General features: G+C 48.7%; 1 protein-coding gene across 1 annotated transcript in view; it reads left to right on the top strand.

The window, feature by feature from the left end:
- LOC119384162 (acid phosphatase type 7-like) overlaps window positions 1-21,577 on the top strand; it is a 515,431-nt gene that overhangs the window by 341,715 nt on the left and 152,139 nt on the right.

The following is a 21,577-nucleotide window of genomic DNA, read 5'->3' as shown; positions in this document are numbered from 1 at the left end:
GAATGTGGTTACGTGGAAGTAAAGCTGCGCAGGCCTGGTGTTACCCTATATATTCATGTGTTTTCTTCAATAAAATTCAGTTGGAAGTTAGCGCTTGTGTGTCGCATTCTCCTGTCTTTCGTCCCTGAAATTCGCGCTATTTAGATGTTCACATGGAGTACCAACTAGCCCAAACATGCACCTTGCTGAAAACAAGACGGTGCAGTGAAGAGAAAGCAATACTTTATGCCTAACGTTTCGGTAGTGGCACGGCCTTCGTCAGACCGTGCCACGGCCGAAACCTTAGGCATAAAGTATTGCTTTCTGTACGTGCACCGTCTTGTTTTCCTATACGTACCGCACCCACAGAATATATATATATATATATATATATATATATATATATATATATATATATATATCAAACTTCCCAGTCTTAGTTTGGCGTTGTAGATACGATGAGTATGAGGAACCTGCTATGACTCTAGTACCTTAAATTCTCACTTACTAAACAAAACATTTGGCTGACAAAGCAAGGTACTTCGCAAAAGTCTTTAGGATTAGCTGAGTGCCAATTTGTTTACTGTTAGAGCCCTCTAATATCAAGTCTTTCTTAAGAAGAATACCAAGTTCAGTCGATTAATACCTAAGCAAACCACATTGAGCTGGCTGTGTATAGTTATAAGACTAAAAATGACTACGAATTTTTATACTAGGAGTCGTTCCTTGCCATCCTACTTTTCCCAGCTTGGGTGGGGGGTGAACGGGAAAGCGGTAAAGTGGCTTTTTACTGCTCCCCTCCGGCTCCTCCAAGCAAATAGCCTACGTAAACTGTGTAAGCTCAAATTTTCCTTGAAAAAAATGTGGGCGATTAACAACGCTAAACTATCACGCATTGTTTCCTTACGTATAGTTCGTTAGCTGTTAATGAATGGTCGAAATTTTCTGGGTCATGCTCACAGCACCTGCTCGTAAAACGACGCAGCAAACGACGCGTAAGTGAAGTAAAATTGAAAGACGAGCTAGTTGGTATGAGTGCATCGTAACTTATTTTTAGCGCACGCTGACACACTGCGGTGTCCCCTTCTTTTCTGTGTCCGTGTGTCAGTGTGCGCTAAAAATAAGTTACGATAGACGCGTAAGTGATCCACCGCGTAATTGCCACGTACGCATGACTGCGTAAAATAATAATAATAATAATGAACTATTTTCAATACGGCGTATTGTTTGTGATTGGTTCTTCGCTATTCGTCAAAATTTTTCAATGTGCCATAAAATCGCCTGCTTGTTTCGCGACGTCACAAGTCTGGGAAAACTCGCGGCGTTAAAATGAAGTGTGCACAGTAAGCAGCACATTACTGTGCTGAACAATAGCTCATTTTTTTCGGAATAGCCAGACAGTGTCTCTTTCTGAACGTAATTTAAGGAGGCTGCCCGTCAATCACATTGGTAGCGGCTGCTTATAGTAGCGGGCGAGATGGATTGATATGTGTATGATAGATACTTTCAGTTGTGGTGTAACGATGTTGAGCTGTGTTGAGCTCTGTGAACTCATCGTTGCTGACAAAGAGGTAGAGGGAGAAATAAACATTATTAGGAACAGACACAATGCTTTGCAGGTAGGCAGCCTCCTTAGTCCGGAAAACCGTGGACGCTGACCATCTCCCTGGTGAGGTAGATCAAGTAACGGTGCAAACTTCAAAGCTGGGCTTCTCAATGTACTTGAGTCCACTGCCTTGTTACAAGCCGCCACGATCGCTACAGGCTACCATATGATAAGCAAAGTGAAGCAGGCTAATCGGAGACTAAAGTGGGAATCTATTTTAGCTGTCCTGGCTAGGCACAACTAAAATACAGGACACCTCTGCACACTCATCAACTCTCAGCAGCTTGAATATGGAGCCGTGACGATGCTATTCGTTTTCAAAGAAACTGAATTTCCTGAAAAAGGAGAGCGTTTGATCGGGCTATAAACGGTTACTGGTTCCCGCCCATATATGCATCGCGGATTACTTAAATTTCAGGCCAGGCAGGACAAAATAAAATCATGACAGATCGCTGTAATGTTATAGAGCCCCTGCTGAGCGATAGGCTCCTCTGCAATGCTCGAGCGCCAGGCGCACAAGCGTGTAATACGCAGCCCGCACCGCAGGTAACCTACAGTGCAAGGTCATGACACACGGAGTCGTCACAGCAGAATCGTAGGACAAATTTTATTACAAAATACGTTATTATTGCGTTCAAGTAAAACTTTGCCTAACTTGTTAGTTTCCCAGTCTGCAGCCGACAGTAACCACTGTCGAAAGTGGAGGGGCTCCGCCCCCTCAACATTCCTCAGTGGGGGGCTCGCGCCCCCCTTGCCCCCCCCCCCCCACACTTCGGTAAATACGCCTATGTAACGAAGGCTACATGAACGCGCCTTTTATCTCTCACACTTCCCTCTCACACCGCTATTGCATGGATGGATGATATTGCCACGCCCACTTCTTGTCTTGTTTTGATGCATTCGGGTTTGACCGGCAGGGACGGTTATCAACGCTCGACGCTGCCCGCGAAGCAGTGTTCGAGAAGCTTCGCGATTGTAGCAGATCGTTCTGTTAATATTGCGCCCCGCACGCGAATGTTCCAGCTTTGTCTAGAGATAACGCCGCCACCAGCGATATTGCTGGAAAGTTCGATAGCGCCTGTATAAAAGCCGACGCGCTTGACCACTTGTCAGTTGATCGACGGTCGACGCTCTCTTCGCCGCTATCAGTGTATTGCTGTAGTTTGACTTTCAGTTTCTCGGCCACAAGTTCGGCCAAATAAACAGTTTCATCTCGGACGTGCTGACTGTTGTCTTCGTCGACGTCACGACCACGTGACAATATTGTCACGTGGTCGTGACGTCGACGAACACAGCAGTCGGCGTTTGTATGATGAAACTGTTTATTTGGCCGAACTTGTGGCCGGAAAATGAGAACTAGAACTACGGCAATGCACGCTGTACAATGATAGCGGCGAACAGGGCGTCGTCCGTCGATCAACTGAGAAGCGATCAAGCGCGTCGGCTTTTATACAGGCGCTATCGAACGTTCCAGCAATATCGCTGGTGGCGGCGTTATCTCTAGACAAAACTGGAACATTCGCGTGCGGGGCGCAATCTTAACAAACCGATCTACTACAATCGCGACGCTTCTAGAACACTACTTCGCGGACAGCATCGAGCGTTGATAACCGTCCCTGCCGGTCAAACCCGAATACATCAAAACAAGACAAGAAGTGGGCGTGGCATTGCCCCCCTCTGAAAAAGCATCGTCCCGATGCTTATGAAAGAACATAGAAGAGAAAAAAAAACAAAACAAGTGCATACACAAATAAATTACAATAACGAAGGAAAAAAATAGAGTCCCCAGGCTCGCTAACGCGCTAAAAACGGCTTAAGGCGCACGACATGGACGACTTCAGGTCGCGCACGGCGCTGCTGAGAGTTCGTAATGCCGTCAGGGGCAACCTCATAGTCGAGTGCGCCGAGGCGTCGAAGTACCCTGTACGGTCCGAAGTATCGTCGAAGAAGCTTCTCACTAAGTCCTCGTCGGCGTATTGGCGTCCATACCCATACACGGTCACCGGGTTGGTATTCCATGTGGCGTCGTCGAAGGTTGTAGCGGCGGCTGTCAGTCGTCTGCTGGTTCTTTATCCGTAGGCGGGCGAGCTGTCGTGCTTCTTCGGCGCGCTGTAGGTAGGTGGTCACGTCGATGTTTTCCTCGTCGGTCACGTTTGGTAGCATGGCGTCGAGCGTCGTTGCCGGGCTCCGTCCGTAGACCAACTTGTATGGCGTCATCTGCGTCGTTTCCTGTACGGCCGTGTTGTACGCGAAGGTCACGTACGGAAGGATGGCGTCCCACGTCTTGTGTTCGACGTCGACGTACATGGCCAGCATGTCGGCGATGGTCTTATTTAGACGCTCGGTGAGGCCGTTGGTCTGTGGGTGGTACGCGGTGGTGCGGCGATGGTTTGTGTGGCTGTATTCCAAGATCGCCTGAGTTAGGTCAGCCGTGAACGCCGTACCTCTGTCGGTGATGAGAACCTCTGGGGCGCCGTGTCGAAGGACGATGCTCTCAACGAAGAACTTGGCTACCTCAGCGGCACTGCTTTGGGCAGGGCTTTTGTTTCGGCGTAGCGGGTGAGGTAGTCGTTAGCCACGACGATCCATTTATTTCCGCAAGTCGACGTTGGGAACGGCCCCAGGAGGTCCATCCCGATCTGCTGGAATGGTCGCCGAGGAGGCTCGATCGGCTGAAGGAAGCCTGCTGGTCTTGTGGGCGGGGTCTTCCGTCGCTGACAGTCTCGGCACGTCCTTACGTAGCGAGTGACGTCGGCGGCAAGGCGCGGCCAGTAGTACTTTTCGTGTACTCGTGCGAGCGTTCGTTAAAGTCCGAGGTGTCCAGCCGTCGGGTCGTCGTGTAGGGCATGCAAAATTTCTGGTCGCAGTCCCGAAGGTACAACGATAAGGTAGCTGGCTCGGGCCGGAGAGAAGTTCTTCTTTACGAGGACGTTGTTTTTCAAAGAAAATGATGCCAATCCTCGCCTGAATACTTTTGGGACAACGATGGTCCTGCCCTCCAGGTATTCCACTAGACCTTTCAGTTCAGGGTCGGCTCGCTGTCGTTCGGCGAAGTCTTCGGTACTGATGGCTCCCAAGAAGCTGTCATCATCCTGGTCGTCGGGCGTTGGTGGGTCGACAGGGGCACGAGACAAGCAGTCGGCGTCGGAGTGTTTCCTTCCGGACTTGTACACGACAGTAATGTCAAATTCTTGAAGTCTCAGGCTCCACCGTGCGAGGCGACCTGAAGGGTCCTTCAAGTTAGCTAGCCAACACAAGGCGTGATGGTCGCTCACAACTTTGAAGGGCCTGCCTTAGAGATAGGGGCGAAACTTTGACGTAGCCCAGATGATGGCGAGGCACTCCTTTTCTGTTGTGGAATAGTTGACCTCTGCTTTAGACAGCGACCGGCTAGCATAACTGATAACCCTTTGCAGTCCGCCCGCCCGCTGCACAAGGACGGCGCCGAGTCCTATGCTGCTTGCATCGGTGTGAATCTCCGTATCGGCGTACTCGTCGAAATGCGCAAGTATCGGAGGTGTCTGCAGGCGTCGTTTCAGTTCATGAAATGCTTCGACTTGCGCTGTTTGCCACCTGAATTCGACGTCGGTCTTCGTGAGTTGTGTTGGCTCGGCGATCCGTGAAAAGTCTTTGACAAAGCGTCTGTAATAGGCGCACAAGCCGAGAATTCGGCGCACGGCCTTCTTGTCGGTGGGTGGCGGGAAAGCGGCGATGGCAGCTGTTTTCTGCGGGTCTGGGAGCACTCCAGTCTTGCTGATCACGTGACCCAGAAACAAGAGCTCCTCGTACGCGAAGCGGCACTTTTCTGGCTTCAGGGTGAGCCCGGAGTTCTTGATTGCTTGAAGTACGGATTGAAGTCGCTGGAGGTGTTCGTCGAAGTTCGAGGAATACACAACGACGTCGTCCAAGTAAACAAGGCAAGTCTGCCACTTCAAGCCAGCTAATACAGTATCCATGACTCGTTGGAAAGTCGCAGGTGCCGAGCAAAGACCGAAGGGCATGACCTTGAACTCGAACAGGCCGTCCGGCGTTATAAAGGCGGTCTTTTCTCGGTCTCTGTCGTCGACTTCAATTTGCCAGTAGCCGGTCTTGAGGTCCATCGACGAAAAGTAATTCGCGTTGTGGAGTCGATCCAGGGTGTCGTCTATCCGTGGAAGAGGGTATACGTCCTTCTTTGTGATTTTGTTCAGGCGACGATAATCGACGCAGAAACGTAGGGTCCCATCCTTCTTCTTCACTAACACCACGAGAGACACCCACGGGCTGTTGGACGGCTGGATGATGTCGTCGCATAGCATTTCATCGACTTGTTTCTTAACGGCCTCCCGTTCCCTCGTCGAAACCCGGTAGGGACTCTGACGGAGTGGTCGAGCATTTTCTTCTGTTATGATGCGGTGCTTAGCAAGGGGCGTTTGTTGGACCCGCGACGACGACGAGAAACAGTCCCTGTATTCCTGCAGAAGGCGTCGAAGCTGTTGCTGTTGGCGAGCGGGAATACTTGGGTTTACGTCGAAGGGTGGCTCAGGGATCGTCGTCGTAGCTTCACCAGAATCTGAAAAGGCAAACGCATCGCTGACGGCCAAGATTTCTTCGATGTATGCAATCGTCGTGCCCCTGCTCAGGTGTCTGTATTCCTGGCTGAAATTCGTTAGCATCACGCTTCCTTTCCCTTCATACAGCCGAGCAATGCCTCTTGCGACGCAAATGTCACGGTCTAGCAGCAAACCCTGATCGCTCTCGATGACACCTTCGATGCATTCAGCCGTTTCGGTGCCGACGGGAATTATGATGCTGGATCTAGGAGGAATGGTGACTTGATCCTCGAGCACGTTGAGGGCATGTTGACATGGGTTCGTATCCGGTGGTGTCGCTTTCTCCGACGATAGGGTTATCGACTTGGTTCTTAAGTCGATGACGGCGCCGTGGTCACATAGGAAGTGCATTCCAAGTATCACATCCCTGGAGCAGTTTTGTAGGATTACAAAGCTCGCAGGATAAGTCCGGTTGTTGATAGTGACTCTCGCCGTGCAGACACCAATCGGGGTTATTAGATGGCTTCCAGCGGTACGGATCTCGGGGCCTTCCCAAGCAGTCCTAACTTTCTTCAACTTTGCTGCGAACGGCCCACTGATGACGGAATAGTCGGCTCCAGTATCGACAAGAGCGGTGACGTTGTGGCCGTCGATCAGAACGTCGAGGTCGCTAGTCCGCCGTCTTGCGTTGCGGTTACGTCGCGGCGTCGGGTCACGGCTACGACGGTTTGCACCGCTGCTTCCGCGTTGCGTCGTCAGGTCTGCTTCCGGTCGGAAAGTTTCGTCTTCGGGACGTCGACGTCGTTCGGCGTGCGGCGGGGGCTCGGAACTTCGTCGCGGTGTCGTCGTCGACGGCGGAGGATCTTCAGCATTTCGTCGTTCAGCAACCGCACCTCCATCGGTTGCTGCCCTTAGTTTTCCGGATACGGGCTAGGCGACCGGCCCCGGTTTGGGCCAGTGTACTGCCGGCGGTGCGGTGACATGTAGCGGCCGGGCGACGGTGAGCGGGAAGGTCGTCGTTCTTGCCACTGTGTGCCTATGAGGTAGTCGTCGATGTCGCGAGGCCGTTCGCCTGGCTGCGGGCGCGGCGCGTTGACGGGGAATCCGCGTAGCCCCATCTGACGGTACTGGCAGCGGCGGTACGTGTGACCGGCCTCCCCGCAGTGGTAGCAGAGCGGGCGGTTGTCAGGGGCACGCCAGACATCGGTCTTCCTCGGGGTGTAGCGCTGGCCGACAGGTGGGCGGTAGGGCGTCGGTGGCGGCGGCGGCGTCTGGCCGACAGGTGGACGGTAGGGCGTCGCTGGCGGCGTCTGGCGACGGTACTGCGGCGGTGTGTCGTCTTGGCGTGGGCGTGGAGGAGGAGCATGACGGCGGGCTGCAGCAGCATAGCTCATAGCTTGCGGCTGCGGCTCTGCTAGCTGAGGCGCACCGAGTGAATGCTGGATCTCCTGGCGCACGACGTCGGCGATGGAATCCACTTGAGGTTGCGACGAAGGTAGAATTTTTCGCAGCTCCTCTTGCACGATTGCTCGAATCGTCTCACGCAGGTCGGCGGATCCTAGTGCTTGAACGTCGGCGTAGCTTGTGGTCGAGAAGCTGCGGTTGTATTGCCGTGTTCGCATCTCAAGCGTTTTCTCGATTGTTGTTGCTTCGGAGACAAATTCTTCGACGGTATTCGGCGGATTCCTCACAAGTCCAGCGAAGAGCTGTTCCTTTACTCCTCGCATGAGGAAGCGGACTTTCTTGTCCTCGGGCATGGCAGGGCCAGCGTGGCGAAATAGCCGGGTCATTTCCTCTGCAAAGATGGCCACGCTTTCATTTGGAAGTTTGACCCGCGTCTCCAGCAAGGCTGCGGCCCTTTCCTTTCGGACGACGCTTGTGAACGTCTCCAGGAAAGCGCTGCGAAAGGCGTCCCAAGTTCGAAGAGTGGACTCCCGATTCTCGAACCAGGTCCTTGCTGCATCTTCCAGGTAAAAGTAGACTTGGCGCAGCTTTTCCTCGGAGTCCCAGTTGTTGAACGCTGAGACCCTTTCGGAGGTCTCGAGCCAGGTTTCCGGGTCTTCGAATGACGACCCGCGGAAAGTTGGCGGCTTCTTGGGCTGCCGGAGAAGCATCGGCGCAGGCTGCACGGGGTCGGTCATCGTCGCTGCGGTCGGTGTTGGGACCTAGGGCTGCCTGGTGTTTTTCGGGAAGGAGCCCGTACTCTGGCTGCAGTCCCTTCTGCCTGCGCCTTGTTCGACGATCCGGGTTTTCTTTGCCGTCGTCCCCCTCGCGGCTTGGGCTTGGGTCAGCGCTTCGCGGGGGCGTCCGGATCATGGAAGAAGCAGCACCTCCACCAGATGTCACGTGGTCGTGACGTCGACGAACACAGCAGTCGGCGTTTGTAGGATGAAACTGTTTATTTCGCCGAACTTGTGGCCGGAAAATGAGAACTAGAACTACAGCAATGCACGCTGTACAATGATAGCGGCGAACAGGGCGTCGTCCGTCGATCAACTGACAAGCGATCAAGCGCGTCGGCTTTTATACAGGCGCTATCGAACTTTCCAGCAATATCGCTGGTGGCGGCGTTATCTCTATACAAAACTGGAACATTCGCGTGCGGGTCGCAATCTTAACAAACCGATCTACTACAATCGCGACGCTTCTAGAACACTACTTCGCGGACCGCGTCGAGCGTTGATAACCGTCCCTGCCGGTCAAACCCGAATACATCAAAACAAGACAAGAAGTGGGCGTGGCAATATGATCGTCCCCTTCATAACGGGATATTAATGAGAACTAACAGACAATAATGCCAAGGTAGTATAGGGAGTGTGATTTGCAATAATTGGGATATAAATGTGAAGAAATTAAAGTGCACGAAAAGATAACTTGCCGCCGGCAGGGACTGAATCTTAGCGTACCACCCACAGACAAATGGCCTCACCGAGCGGCTAAACAAGACCATCGCCAACATGTTGGCCATGTATGTCGACGTCGAACACAAGACGTGGGATGCCATCCTTCCGTATGTGACCTTCGCATAAAACACGGCCGTCCAAGAAACGACGCAGATGACGCCGTACATGTTGGTCTACGGTAGGAACCCGTCGACGACGCTCGACGCCATGCTACCGAACGTCACCGACGAAGAAAATCACGATGCCGCCGCTTACTTACAACGTGCCGAAGAAGCTCGACAGCTCGCCCGCCTGCGCATCAAGACCCAGCAGCACACCGACAGCGGTCGCTACAATCTTCGACGACGCTTCGTGGAATACCAACCCGGCGACCGTGTTTGTATCTGGACGTAGACGCGCCGACGTGGGCTTAGCGAAAAACTCCTTCGGCGATATTTCGGGCCATACAAGGTTCTTCGACTGCTCGGCGCTCTTGACTACAAGGTCATCCCGGACGGCATTACGAATTCCCAGCGACGCCGCGCATGACCTGAAGCCGTCCATGTCGTGCGCCTTAAGCCGTTTTTTGCGCGTTAGCGAACCTGGCGACTTTATTTTTTTTCCTTTTTATTGTAATTTATTTGTGTATGCACTTGTTTTTTTTCTCTTCTTTCACAAGCATCGGGACGATGCTTTTTCAGAGAGGGGCAATGCCACGCCCACTTTTTTCTTGTTTTGATGTATTCGGGTTGGACCGGCAGGGACGGTTATCAACGCTCGACGCTGTCCGCGAAGCAGTGTTCGAGAAGCTTCGCGATTGTAGTAGATCGTTTTGTTAAGATTGCGCCCCGCACGCGAATGTTCCAGCTTTGTCTAGAGATAACGCCGCCACCAGCGATATTGCTGGAAAGTTCCATAGGCACCCGTCACTGACCAGAGGGCGCGATGGAGCTCTTATCGAACGCCTGAGTGTTGAGGGCACCAGCCGCCAGGGATACCAAGAAAATGAAACGCTCGCTGGACACATCGACGCGCTCAAGTGTCTCCCTTCTGGGCGCCTCTTTCAACGAACGCTTCCTACGTGCGTTCGTAATCACCTCAGGGATGTTGCCACCGCCTTCAATGCAGCACAAACGCGTTTAGAACGCGCTCTTTTCAGGCTGTGCAAGGCAGCAGAAACGCTACAAACGCGTTTCAAACTCACTGCATTGAGGCGATGGCAAGTCACGTTCAAGTCAAGGAGCGTTTCTGAACATAGAGGATGCGGAGGATAGACACTCGATTTTGCTGCGTCCACTCGCTAGGCTGTGTTTTCTGGCGCTACCATCGTATCTCGGAAACTGCATTGCAGGGTGCCTATAGCGCCTGTTTAAAAGCCGACGCGCTTGACCGCTTGTCAGTTGATCGACGGTCGCAAGTTATCTTTTCGTCCACTTTAATTTGATCGACGGCGGTAAGTTAGCTTTTCGTCCACTTTAATTTCTTCACATTTATATCCCAATTATTACAAATAACACCCCCTATACTTTCCTTGGCATTATTCTCTGTTAGTTCTCATTAGAATTGTGTCTAGCAAAGAAAAACGAGCCCTTAAAATCAATCTTCTCTCCTTCATAACGGGGTGTGACATGTATGCCACCAGCCTCGAAGAACCAAACAAAAAAAACCCGCCGTTGCTGCGACCGTCCCATTCGACGCGTTTCCAGTAGAAGTGTAATTTCGTTTAACACACCGCGAGGTGGCGGCTTTAGCCCAAACTTTACTCATTCCATATATCCATATCGAAAAATAGCTCTCCGACGCTCGCCTGGCTGTCGCACCGCGTTCCCCGCTCGCCCTGTGAGAATTAACTGCCAGGCTAGAGGGAAGACACGACGCGCGCAGCGTTTCACTTGGCGTTTCACTGCGCTTTGCAGGAGCGCTTATCGAGTATCAGTGTTCATTATGTGCTTGTTGATGCCATATTTGCGCTGGATTCACCATATGTGGTGTTCACATAGATATTAGGAACTTCAGCTACCTCAAGGGTTAGATCATGATCATGGAAGTTGGTCGTCGGTACGGAGATGTGCCACCAGGTGTCAACGTGAGTGCGTCCACATCAGGCGGTGCTACATCTTCCAAACAACCATAAACATTATGCAAGCTCTGGTATACCAATGCACTAAAGCAATCAACCATTTCTGTGACGACACATTTCACTTTCTCGTTATACCGATTCCTATTTATTGTATATATTTATATATCTTGGCGCACAAATAGGGCGCCTGCTGCTTTTTAGTCATAAGAGGGGCCCAAAATACAATCACACCTATCACAACTCTCTCACAGTTAAACACACTGAAAACCCCATTGGTTCGTATCCGAACAAGACTAAAGCAAGAAGATGGTGCACACAGGGAGTCTAGTTCTCCGTTGGTTTTATGGAAGGAAGAATTCCATTTCTCTAACTATCTCTGGGCGCCTGTGTAAGCGGCGGGGATATAAGCTCATGTATTGCATTCTTACATAGAAATCACAGTTTCGCCACAAGAGCCAAGTAATAAATGGGAGAGTAACAAATTGGAATGTTATACGAAGTAAAAGCTAGTAGATAACGCATTTAGCATGCGATTTGTCGTAACCGCATATACAGAACGCTGGCGTAAGGAAACACGATCGCTGCAACTGGCATAACGACCTTCGTACTGTCTATCTCTTCAACGCAAACTCTGCGGTGAGAGTACAACACGCGCAGTGGTATGAGCCGCTTGCTGATCTCTGTGAAAATGGCGATCGTTACAGGCAATGACCTTGTATTTGATCCAAGTTTTCAGCAGCTGTCACGTAAGCGCGTCGTAATTACTTTATGTTTAGATATGACAATAAGAATTTCGTTAATGTGTGCATTGCCCCGCCACTATATTTCTTTTTTTTATTGTCATAGCAATTATATGGACAGTCTCGGCAGGTTTTTCCCGCCGCCGTCATGCACCGTATATGTATACGTATGTATACATATATAAAAGTGCAAAATAAAAATAATTCAGAAAAATGCTTCCGAAGCGCGGAATCAAACCAGCGACTTCTCGCTCCGCAGCGCGTGGTGCTAACCACTACGCGACAAAGCGCAGATCCTTCAGGTACCTAACGGCGAGCGATGCACACCCTATACCGCTGGCAGGACCCAGAAAGGGCAGGCGCTTATAAGCACTTCTTCACTGCCAGCGAGATGGCGCGAGGAGCGCAACGGGCGCATTTAAAATTCGTTGGCCAGCGCGCTCACTTCTACTATTTGCGCAGGGAGAACCTTGCCCTTCTGCTGTCTGCTCGCGCGGTAGTTGCTGCTGGGGAGTAGATGTCTCTGCAGAGTAGCAGCGCGTTCATAACGGGCCGCTTTTCTTGCTATCGCATTCGTTGCTTCGCCCTTGCGGCGAAACTGTGACTTTTTTTGGTGTGTGTATAACTTTTAGTGAATGTATGGTGAGATATGTTGTATTGGTAGCATTGCCCATTTTATTGTGCATCGTGTTTTACATCGAAATCTGTTGTTAAACCACAACGGCAGTGGAGTAGTTGTCCGCCGCCAGTGCCGCCCGTAACCACTATCGGGCAAAAGAAGAAAAAACGAATTAAATAGAAGTATATCCTTGACCGGTTGGACTTGAACCAGGGATCTCTGTGTGGCAGTCGATTATTCTACCACAAAGGTACGCTGGGGCTTGAAACTTCTTTGCAAAAAGACCCTGTAGAGGCGTCATGTCGGGCAAGGAATCACGTTAACATATGCAATATTGCGTGGCAGAAGAGTAAAATAGCAGCCAGGCGTCACACAATGCTGGTTGCACAAGGAGTGTGTGGCTTAATGCTTCCCGCCCGATACAAACTCACCCATATTTCTTCATTGTCATAAGCCACATGCAGCATCAACAAAGTGTAACATCATCACAGTTTTGTAGTGGATACCTCCCTTATCCGCAGAAAGGCATAGTGAGTGCTTCCCTACTTCACAAAAATTGTGATTTGTGGCGTAGTAGATACCTTGCATGTGTACTTCTATTACTCTCCCCAAGAGAGTTTCGAACGGACTCTACAAGGCCACTCTAGAAGGGCACTTCCAGCTTTCGCTGTTAGTGTGCTGCCGGTCCGCAGGCGAAGCAGCAGCCACCGCTCGCATCTCTACAGGCGGCTCTTGTGTAGGGGTGGCGGTGGTTTATCGCTTGCCACCCGCTTGTCAGGGTGGGCCGTTGGTATCAGTTGCCGCACTCCTTCCCAGGAGTAGTCCGACAGGGCCTTGGTAGACAGGGGTGTCGCTGTGGTATGCTGCCTATGCGGCGGCTTCGGCCTCCATCCCAACGTGCGAGGGAAGCCAGTAGAGGGATAGACGCACACCGCTAGCTCTAACGAAAGTTAGCTTGGTGTGCAGCAGCGCTTGCAGGGCTGGCCGGGGGTCGCAGAGGATCAAGAATCAAGAAAATTTATTTCCAACGTAAAGTTGGGGGTCACCCCAGGCGAAAAGCGGCGAAATGCAGCTTGAAGGTGCCTAAGGGCCCATACACAAGGCAGCGTACACGTACATTTATAGGCAACATAGGGTACTTAATGAACAGAGGATATTTAAAGTAGTAAATAAAAAACTAAGTAAGGACATAGAATACTAGTAAACATTAGACATACATATATACACTGTTACACGTGCATACATAAACGGAAAGGTAAGCATACATAAAAAATGATGTCGGATCATGATATGTACATTTAAAACATGTTTGCTGTGAACAGGTTTGTATCGAAACATTTTTTCGCACAACTATTTAAAAAATATATTACATTGTACAATGAAAAGTGTGTAGTGGTAGGAACAAATACCGCTGTTTAGTACAGTTCAGACATAAAATAATCGCGCAACTTTTTTTTACAAACATTGTTAAAATCAATACCCTGCTTCTGATATTTGTTTAAAAGATACGGTACATTGAAAGCCAGTGACTGCCATAAGTTGTGCGCCATCGCGGTACTAACCATTTCTCGTGGCCTCTGGTTCTAGGATCACTTATCTGTTTTATTAACCTGCACTTACTACTTAGAAAGCTTATAGTACTTTTGTTTGAAAAGAAAAACGAGTGCAATAGGCGGTACTGATACATGAAAGTGGCATTTATTACCTGATATTGGAGAAAAAGTTCTTTAGTGGGATGCGTGTAGGAAACGTTAGCGACGCATCGTAATGCTTTTTTCTGTAACAAGAGGATTCTACGCAGATTTCTTTGCGTAGTTGTTCCGCACACAAGTGTGCAAAAGTTCACACGTGCGCTAAACAGTGCGTTATATATTTGCATTTTGATCTTACTAGGAAAGAAATGGCGGCACCGCGATAGCGCTCCCGTAGCTGAAGACAGTGATCTAGCAAGAGAGTCGAAGTGAGCCGTCCACGTCAGATCAGCAGAAAGGATGACGCCAAGCGATTTATGCTTTTCTACAATATCGATTACACTCCCACCAAGACACAAGTCTGCTGGTAGACGTGCATGTTTGTTTTTCGCCCTAAATAAGATGGCTTTAGTTTTACCAGCGTTTATTTTAAGCAAATTAGTGTTCGACCACTCCCAAAGATCTGAAAGCGCTTTTTGAGACTTGGTAAAAACTTCATTTATATCATGGCCGGTTACGAACAGACTTGTGTCATCCGCGTACATTACAATAGAAGAGTCATTATTTTGTTCAGTCACATCATTTACGTACACATTAAAAAGAAATGGCCCCAGGAGTCTTCCCTGTGGAACTCCAGAGGTAACATTTTTAAAAGAGGATACACAGTTATTAATCGTAACGCACTGCTGACGATCGTTTAAGCAAGCATTGAACAAGGAATGAGCTACACCACGTACGCCATAGCAATACAACTTCTTTAAAAGAGTATTATGGTTTAAACAGTCAAAGGCTTTTGTGTAGTCTATAAATATACCAAGAGTTACTTGGTTTTTTTCGATGTTATGAAGAATTATTTCTTTTTGTGTTAGTAAGGCCGTTTCTGTTCATTTTCCCTTGCGAAATCCATGCTGGCAATCGGAAATTATGTTGTGTTTTGCAAAGAAATTGTTTAAACGGTTGAGAATTATTTTTTCAAGACCCTTCAAAAATACTGGGAGGATGGATATGGGCCTATAATTAGTAACAAGACTCCTTTCACCACCTTTATAAATAACAGTGACTTTCGCACGTTTCCTCGCACTTGGGAAACAGCCGGATTGTAATGCCTGATTAAAGATATGCGTGAGAGGAATGGAAATTATCAACTTTCAGCACAGCTATCCTGATTGCCTTACATTTTACCCTACGCCTAAAGATAGCGCAGTGTAAGATTTAAAAAAAGTCACAATTTCGCCTCAACGGCGAAGCAATGAATGCGTTGCAAGAAACTGGAACGTCACAGGAAGAACGGCAAGCAGCTAGACACTTGCTGCGTGCTGCTCAACCTCAAATGACGCAGGAAAAGAGAAAACACACGAGGTGAGTGCAGACTAACAACCGTCACAACTCGACACTTGCAGCGCGCTGCTCAAACACAAAGGAGGAGGCACGAAAAGAAAGCACACACACACACACACACACACACACACACACACACACACACACACACACACACACACACACACACACACACACACACACACACACACACACACACACACACACACACACACACACACACACACACACACACACACAGGACGAGCGCGAACTTGCACAGTTGTTACTGCAATTGACGTCTACTTTGGCTGTCCTAGCTAGCAGATCACTCCTTTCGCAAACGCGGCCGCTGCAGCGAGCAAAGTGGCCTTCGTGTGGCCTATGGCTTCAACGCAAACTTTGCGGAGAAAGCACAAGCCGTACAAAACTCCCCCTCAGATAAGCGCGCTCGCACGGCCGACCACGCCCTGTATGTCAAAGTACAAGTCGAAGGCGCACATCCCGACTCTGGCGCAACATTAGACAGTTTTGCAGCGTTAGCTAAACTTGCCTAGCCGGAGTCGATTTCGCGTGGAGGATCATGAGCCGTGCTGCGCATGCGCGAGGATCAGTGATGTCTCACAGCTGGGTCACCAGAACTGGCATCTCACGAACTCTCCGACACCACCGCGCGCGGCTCACCGCTGCTGGTCTGCGCGTTCGGGAGGAGTGGCGTCGTAGGCGCGGCAGACACGCTGGCGCCGGCGCGCGCGCAGACTCTGCCACCGGCGCGCGCGGCTCGCCGCTACTGGTCTGCGCCGCTTTCGAGAGAGGTTACGTCGTAGCCAAAGACACAGTGGCGCGCGCAGCTATTCGCCTTCGCTGTGCAGTTGCCGTCTGACACTGCGCTGGGGCCGCTTGATAGCGCCTCTGACTGGCGTTTGCAGGTGGGTAACGCCATGGAGAAGGACAGCGCAAATGCTGCTCCACGGCGCAGAAGAACTGAGAAGCTTATCTCATCGATCCCGAAGTAGTTGTCTGGCAATTAGCGGTTCAGCGTAGGAAGAATGAACAGAAGAAGGCTAATAATCCTAGAAAATCTGGAAAGCTAAGAATAATCAGCTGAACCATTGCTAACGCTACGTATATCCTGGCATAGCCGAGCTAAGACACTGCAATTTTAGGGGCGAAGCTCCTTAAAGCGGCACCCGTTCGTCCCCGTCGTAGTTCGTAACCAGTCTTAACGCTAGTACCAGATCTTGACCTCCAAGGTGGTGCCGGTGGGAGATTTCTCCTGTGCGTTGTTGAGCAATAAAAAATTCGCAGCGTGCGCGTTAAGGCATTTGACAAGATTAATCATCACCTACTACTCTACAAGCTTAGGACCCTTAATATTGACAACGGCATTCTTACTTGGATCGAGTTTTTTCTAACTAATCGCTCACAGTACGTTATTGCCAATAATTACTGTTCACCCTCTTCTCCGGTTACTTCTGGTGTGCCCCAGGGCTCTGTGTTGGGCCCTTTACTTTTCCTTATTTATATTAATGACTTACCCGATGTTGTAACCTCTTCGATTCACCTTTTTGCAGACGACTGCGTTGTATACCGTGAAATTTCAAGTAACTTCGACACTAGTTCTTTGCAAACTGACATTACTAATATTGCTAGCTGGTGCACAACTTGGCGCATGGACCTCAACACTAACAAATGTAAAGTTTTGCGCATTTCACGTACTACCCAACCTCCTACTAACTACACCTTAAATAACGTTACTCTAGATACTGTTACTTCGTACAAATACTTGGGGATTCACATATCATCTGACTTGAGCTGGAATCATCACATAAACTACGTTATTAACAATAGTAACCGTACGTTAGGATACCTGCGACGCAACTTTAGTCGCGCCCCTCAAGCCGTGAAACTAACAATGTACAAAACATTAGTCCGTCCAAAACTTGAATACGCATGCTCCATCTGGGACCCTTTTCAACTGAACTTAACTCATTCGCTTGAGATGGTACAGAATAACGCAGCACGCTTCATTTTATCTAATTACCATCGCACTAGCAGTGTCACGTCAATGAAACGCACCCTTTCCTTGCAGTCACTTGAATCACGTCGCAAAGCATCTCGTCTCATACTTTTTCATAAGATTTTCAATCATCCATTTTTGAAACCTCAGTTCGTTACGACCCCATCTTATCGCTCAGCTCGTTTAGATCATCAACATAAGGTAGACGTCATTAGCTGCCGCACTAACACTTTTTATCATTCCTTTGTCCCACGCACGTCCTCGGACTGGAACCACCTTCCCTTCGACATCGTTTCCATTTCAAATCATGCTCTGTTTTCTTCCACCGTACAGAATTACTTACTTGATGACGCGTGAAGTTCGTATTATATATATATATATATTTTATTTCAACTTTTTGTTCCATATTTCTTATTGTACCTGCATTTGTATTAAGTTGTATTAGCCTTACATTGTATCTTCATATGTATTGTAATCGTTATTATTTTGACGTTATTTTGTTTGATTTGTTTATAATCTGTTATTTCATGTACCCCACTCCCCTCTGTAAAGCTTTTGCGATTGAGGGTAAAATAAATGAAATGAAATGAAATGAACTAAAAGCCGAATTCTTCTGTCTTTCATTCCCCATTAGCAGCCACTGGCATGTTCCAGTAGGAAACGTTAGCAGAAGTAGAAGTGTAAGTGTTAGCTAAAAGCCGACTTCTTCTGTCTCTCATTCCCATTAGCAGCCATTGTTTACCTCCAAGGTAGTGCCTGGTGAGATTTCTCCTGTGCGTAATTAAACAATAAAAATTTTGTTCAAAACGCCGTTGATTGATGAAATAAACCAACGAAAGACGCCAGATGTTTTCTAAAAGCAAAACGAAAAGACGCCAGATGTTTCTAAAGCAAAACGAAAAGACGCCAGCTGCTTAACGAAAGACGCCAGATGTTTCTCCTCTGCTACGGCCCCCCCCCCCCCTATCTTGCCTCGCGGCGCAGCGGCGCCGACGCAGGCAGCGCTGCGAGGCAGCGTCGCGGCAGCGTCTTGATTGAAAAAACCGACCGCTCGCGCTGCACAACCGTTCACTGACCACCCCGTATATATAGAGGGTATCACTGTTTACTAACACAGGCCCTGGACCGCTTCCGGTTTCCTGCGCTGGCGTAGGCTAGCAGGGAACAAAAGCCTTGGCGAGTAGCCCGTAGAGTTTCAACACTTTTCTCCCTGTGTCTAGCAAAATATTTGAATTAAATATTCTTCTAAGCTACACACAACACTAAAAGTGTTAGTCTTTAACTATAAGCGCCTTTCTTTTATGTGAAACTGGAAAAAGAGTATTCCCTTACTCTGACAAATCTCAAAAAAACGCTTTACGCTTCGGTGTTGCAGAATAATAAATGAGGTGACCGGAAGTTTCTTGGGGTACACCACGTGCTGGAAAAAGAGTATTCCCTTACTCTGACAAATCTCAAAAAAAAACGCTTTACGCTTCGGTGTTGCAGAATAATAAATGAGGTGACCGGAAGTTTCTTGGGGTACACCACGTGCTGCCGCTATCGCAATCTTGAAACCGTCTATAGGCACTGGATTTTGACCTCCAAGGTAGTGCGTGTGTGCGGTTTCTCCTGTGCGTGATTAAACAATGAAAATTCACAGTGTATATGTAAAACTAAAGTGAGCTGCAAGTCGTCATAACTCTCATCGAACCTTTAGCATAAACGCGCCCGATCTCACGTCGGTGATGATGTACTGGGCAGAATTCACGGAAGATTCGCGGTTCACCGATGAACCTCCGCAGCTTCGCCCACTCATCATCATTCACTCCGTGGATATGCTGTGATTTTTTTTATAATTGGGGACCCAAGAAATCTGCGAGCCGCCAGGCAGGGCTTAAAGTCAGGGGGGGAGGGGGCAGGGCAGGTCAGCTCTAGGTTTGCAGCACCCATTTGATAAACGCTGGAGCTTATTTTTTACCAGTGGTAATTTGTGGGGGAAATTATAACTCCCTAGTTTTCCGAATAATGATTTATTCGCGATTATTTGGTTGACGTGGCGCCAGCAAAACACAAAAAACATGTATTGTCGTAAGCTGAATGCAGTTGCCCGAGACACTGCACACCACAGGTTACCACATTGTTCAAAGAAGCTCCTTGGCGCAGCATACTGTTTCACGAGGCACCTGAATGTGGACCTATGTCATCGTGAATGAGTGAAGGCTGACCTTGGTCTCAGTAGGTTACCAGTCAATTTTCATTTCTTTAGTTGTTCATTACGAGCTTAGTATATTGCCAAAGACACATGCATTTTGACTACTTTTTTATGCAAGTTGGTGTGAAAGAAATACAGCGTTGTCGTGCCTGGGGTTTTCAGTGCAGGGAGCTGACTAATGTATATTCTGGGTAGCATAGCAGAGCACCAAGTCGGGCTAGTTGGTATAAATTCACAATGACGACTAAAACTGCACTAAAAACACAAAGACAAAGACGATGAAAACAGGACTCGCGCAGACACACAACTGAACGTTTAATATGTGCCATTCTTCAAACATTAAACGTTCAGTTGTGAATTTGCGCGAGTCCTGTTTTCCTCGTCTTTGTCTTTGCGTTTTTAGCGCAGCTTTACTCGTCATTATGATTCTGGGTAGCAGTAGAGTTATCTGTTTTCAGCTCACATATCTTTAAGGTATGAGGCGAAGAGTTGAATTTTTTAAAACGCAATAAACACTGCAGACTATTAGTCTACGTTATAAAGCACACCTTTTTAGCACATGTGACCATTATAAAGCAAGTCCTATTTTTGTTAATTTTTCATAATTGAAAATTTTCTTAAAAATAGGCCTTACGCGAACACTCCAACTCAAATTCCTCTCAATAAAAAACTAATTTTTGCAGGGACACAAAAGAAGCTTTGTTCAAGGCAATTAACCAAAACAAACGAGATGAGATGAATAATAAAACATAGTGATTAAATAAACCAAAAATTATGCACTAACACTAGAGGCCCCTTCGCGTAATAGGCAGCCATATTTAATCTTGTGGCACAATTTTGCTTAGTAAAGTTCATTGCATACCTACTAATGTGATAAGAAAGTGTGCTATGTTTCAATGAGAAATCTTTTTTCGCAAAAAAAATGCCTCTTTGCGTGCGGAAAAATGCAAAAAAAAATAAAAACTGAGAAAATCAACAAAAAACATGGCTGATCCCTCCGTCATAGGATTCAGTATAACATGAAAGTGAAACGTGTCCTCACAGAAGTAATGCTTATTGTGTAGTGATATATGAGAGCTTGTACAATGTCTATTCGTGTTTGGCAGCTACAGCACCGTTTTGACGTGGATGCACCCATGTTGACGGCACGTCTCTATTGCGACGACTAAGGCCCATGATCATGATTAAACCGTTGTGGTAGCTGACGTTGTGAACATATATTTGGACACAGCGAATCGTGACTACCGCGTAAGGGTGATATCAACGATCTCAAAATCAACACTGGTACCCGGTATGCACGTCTTCAAAGCGTCGTCAATTAAGGAGAAAAACGGCACGGGGTGCGCTTTCTAGCAATGGGTGACTGACGCCTGCGCTCATGATAAACTACCACACACTACGCTTCAGCAACACGGGAGGTAGAGGTTTGTAGCCTGAGCCGCAAATGCGTGCGTCCCGCTGGCCTCTGTCTCGCAGGCGCTAGTGTCACTCCACCAAGGCACGACATTCGCCCGTCGAAATCGCGTCCTTTCTGCAACGCGTATTGCAGCAGTTTTTTTAGTCGGTGTTTTCGCAATCGAAGCAGTCGGCGGCGGAGAAATCCCGTTGGTGCATGTGGAAGCTGCACTACTCCGATGAGCCGACGCACGGTAACACGAAGCGAAAGGCAAAGAACGTAACCAACGTAACTGCGTCAAGGGTGCCTCGGCGACGCCAGCGCGGCCAGTGTACCTCGCTGGTATCGAGACGCTTTAACCATGACCTCCGATATCGCGCGCAATCTCGGAGAAAGCGTTAGTAAGTGTCGATCGTGAAGCATTCTTTTCACCTCTCACAGACGGCGGCACCGCCCCGCCTACCTACACCGCCAACAGAGAGCACCCTGCGAAAGAGAATGTGTGAAAGATATAAGGCGCG

Source organism: Rhipicephalus sanguineus, chromosome 2 (genome assembly GCF_013339695.2).
Source record: "Rhipicephalus sanguineus isolate Rsan-2018 chromosome 2, BIME_Rsan_1.4, whole genome shotgun sequence".
Classification (NCBI taxonomy): domain Eukaryota; kingdom Metazoa; phylum Arthropoda; class Arachnida; order Ixodida; family Ixodidae; genus Rhipicephalus; species Rhipicephalus sanguineus.
Note: the sequence above shows the minus strand (reverse complement) of the source record. Positions and strands in the feature narration are given on the sequence as shown.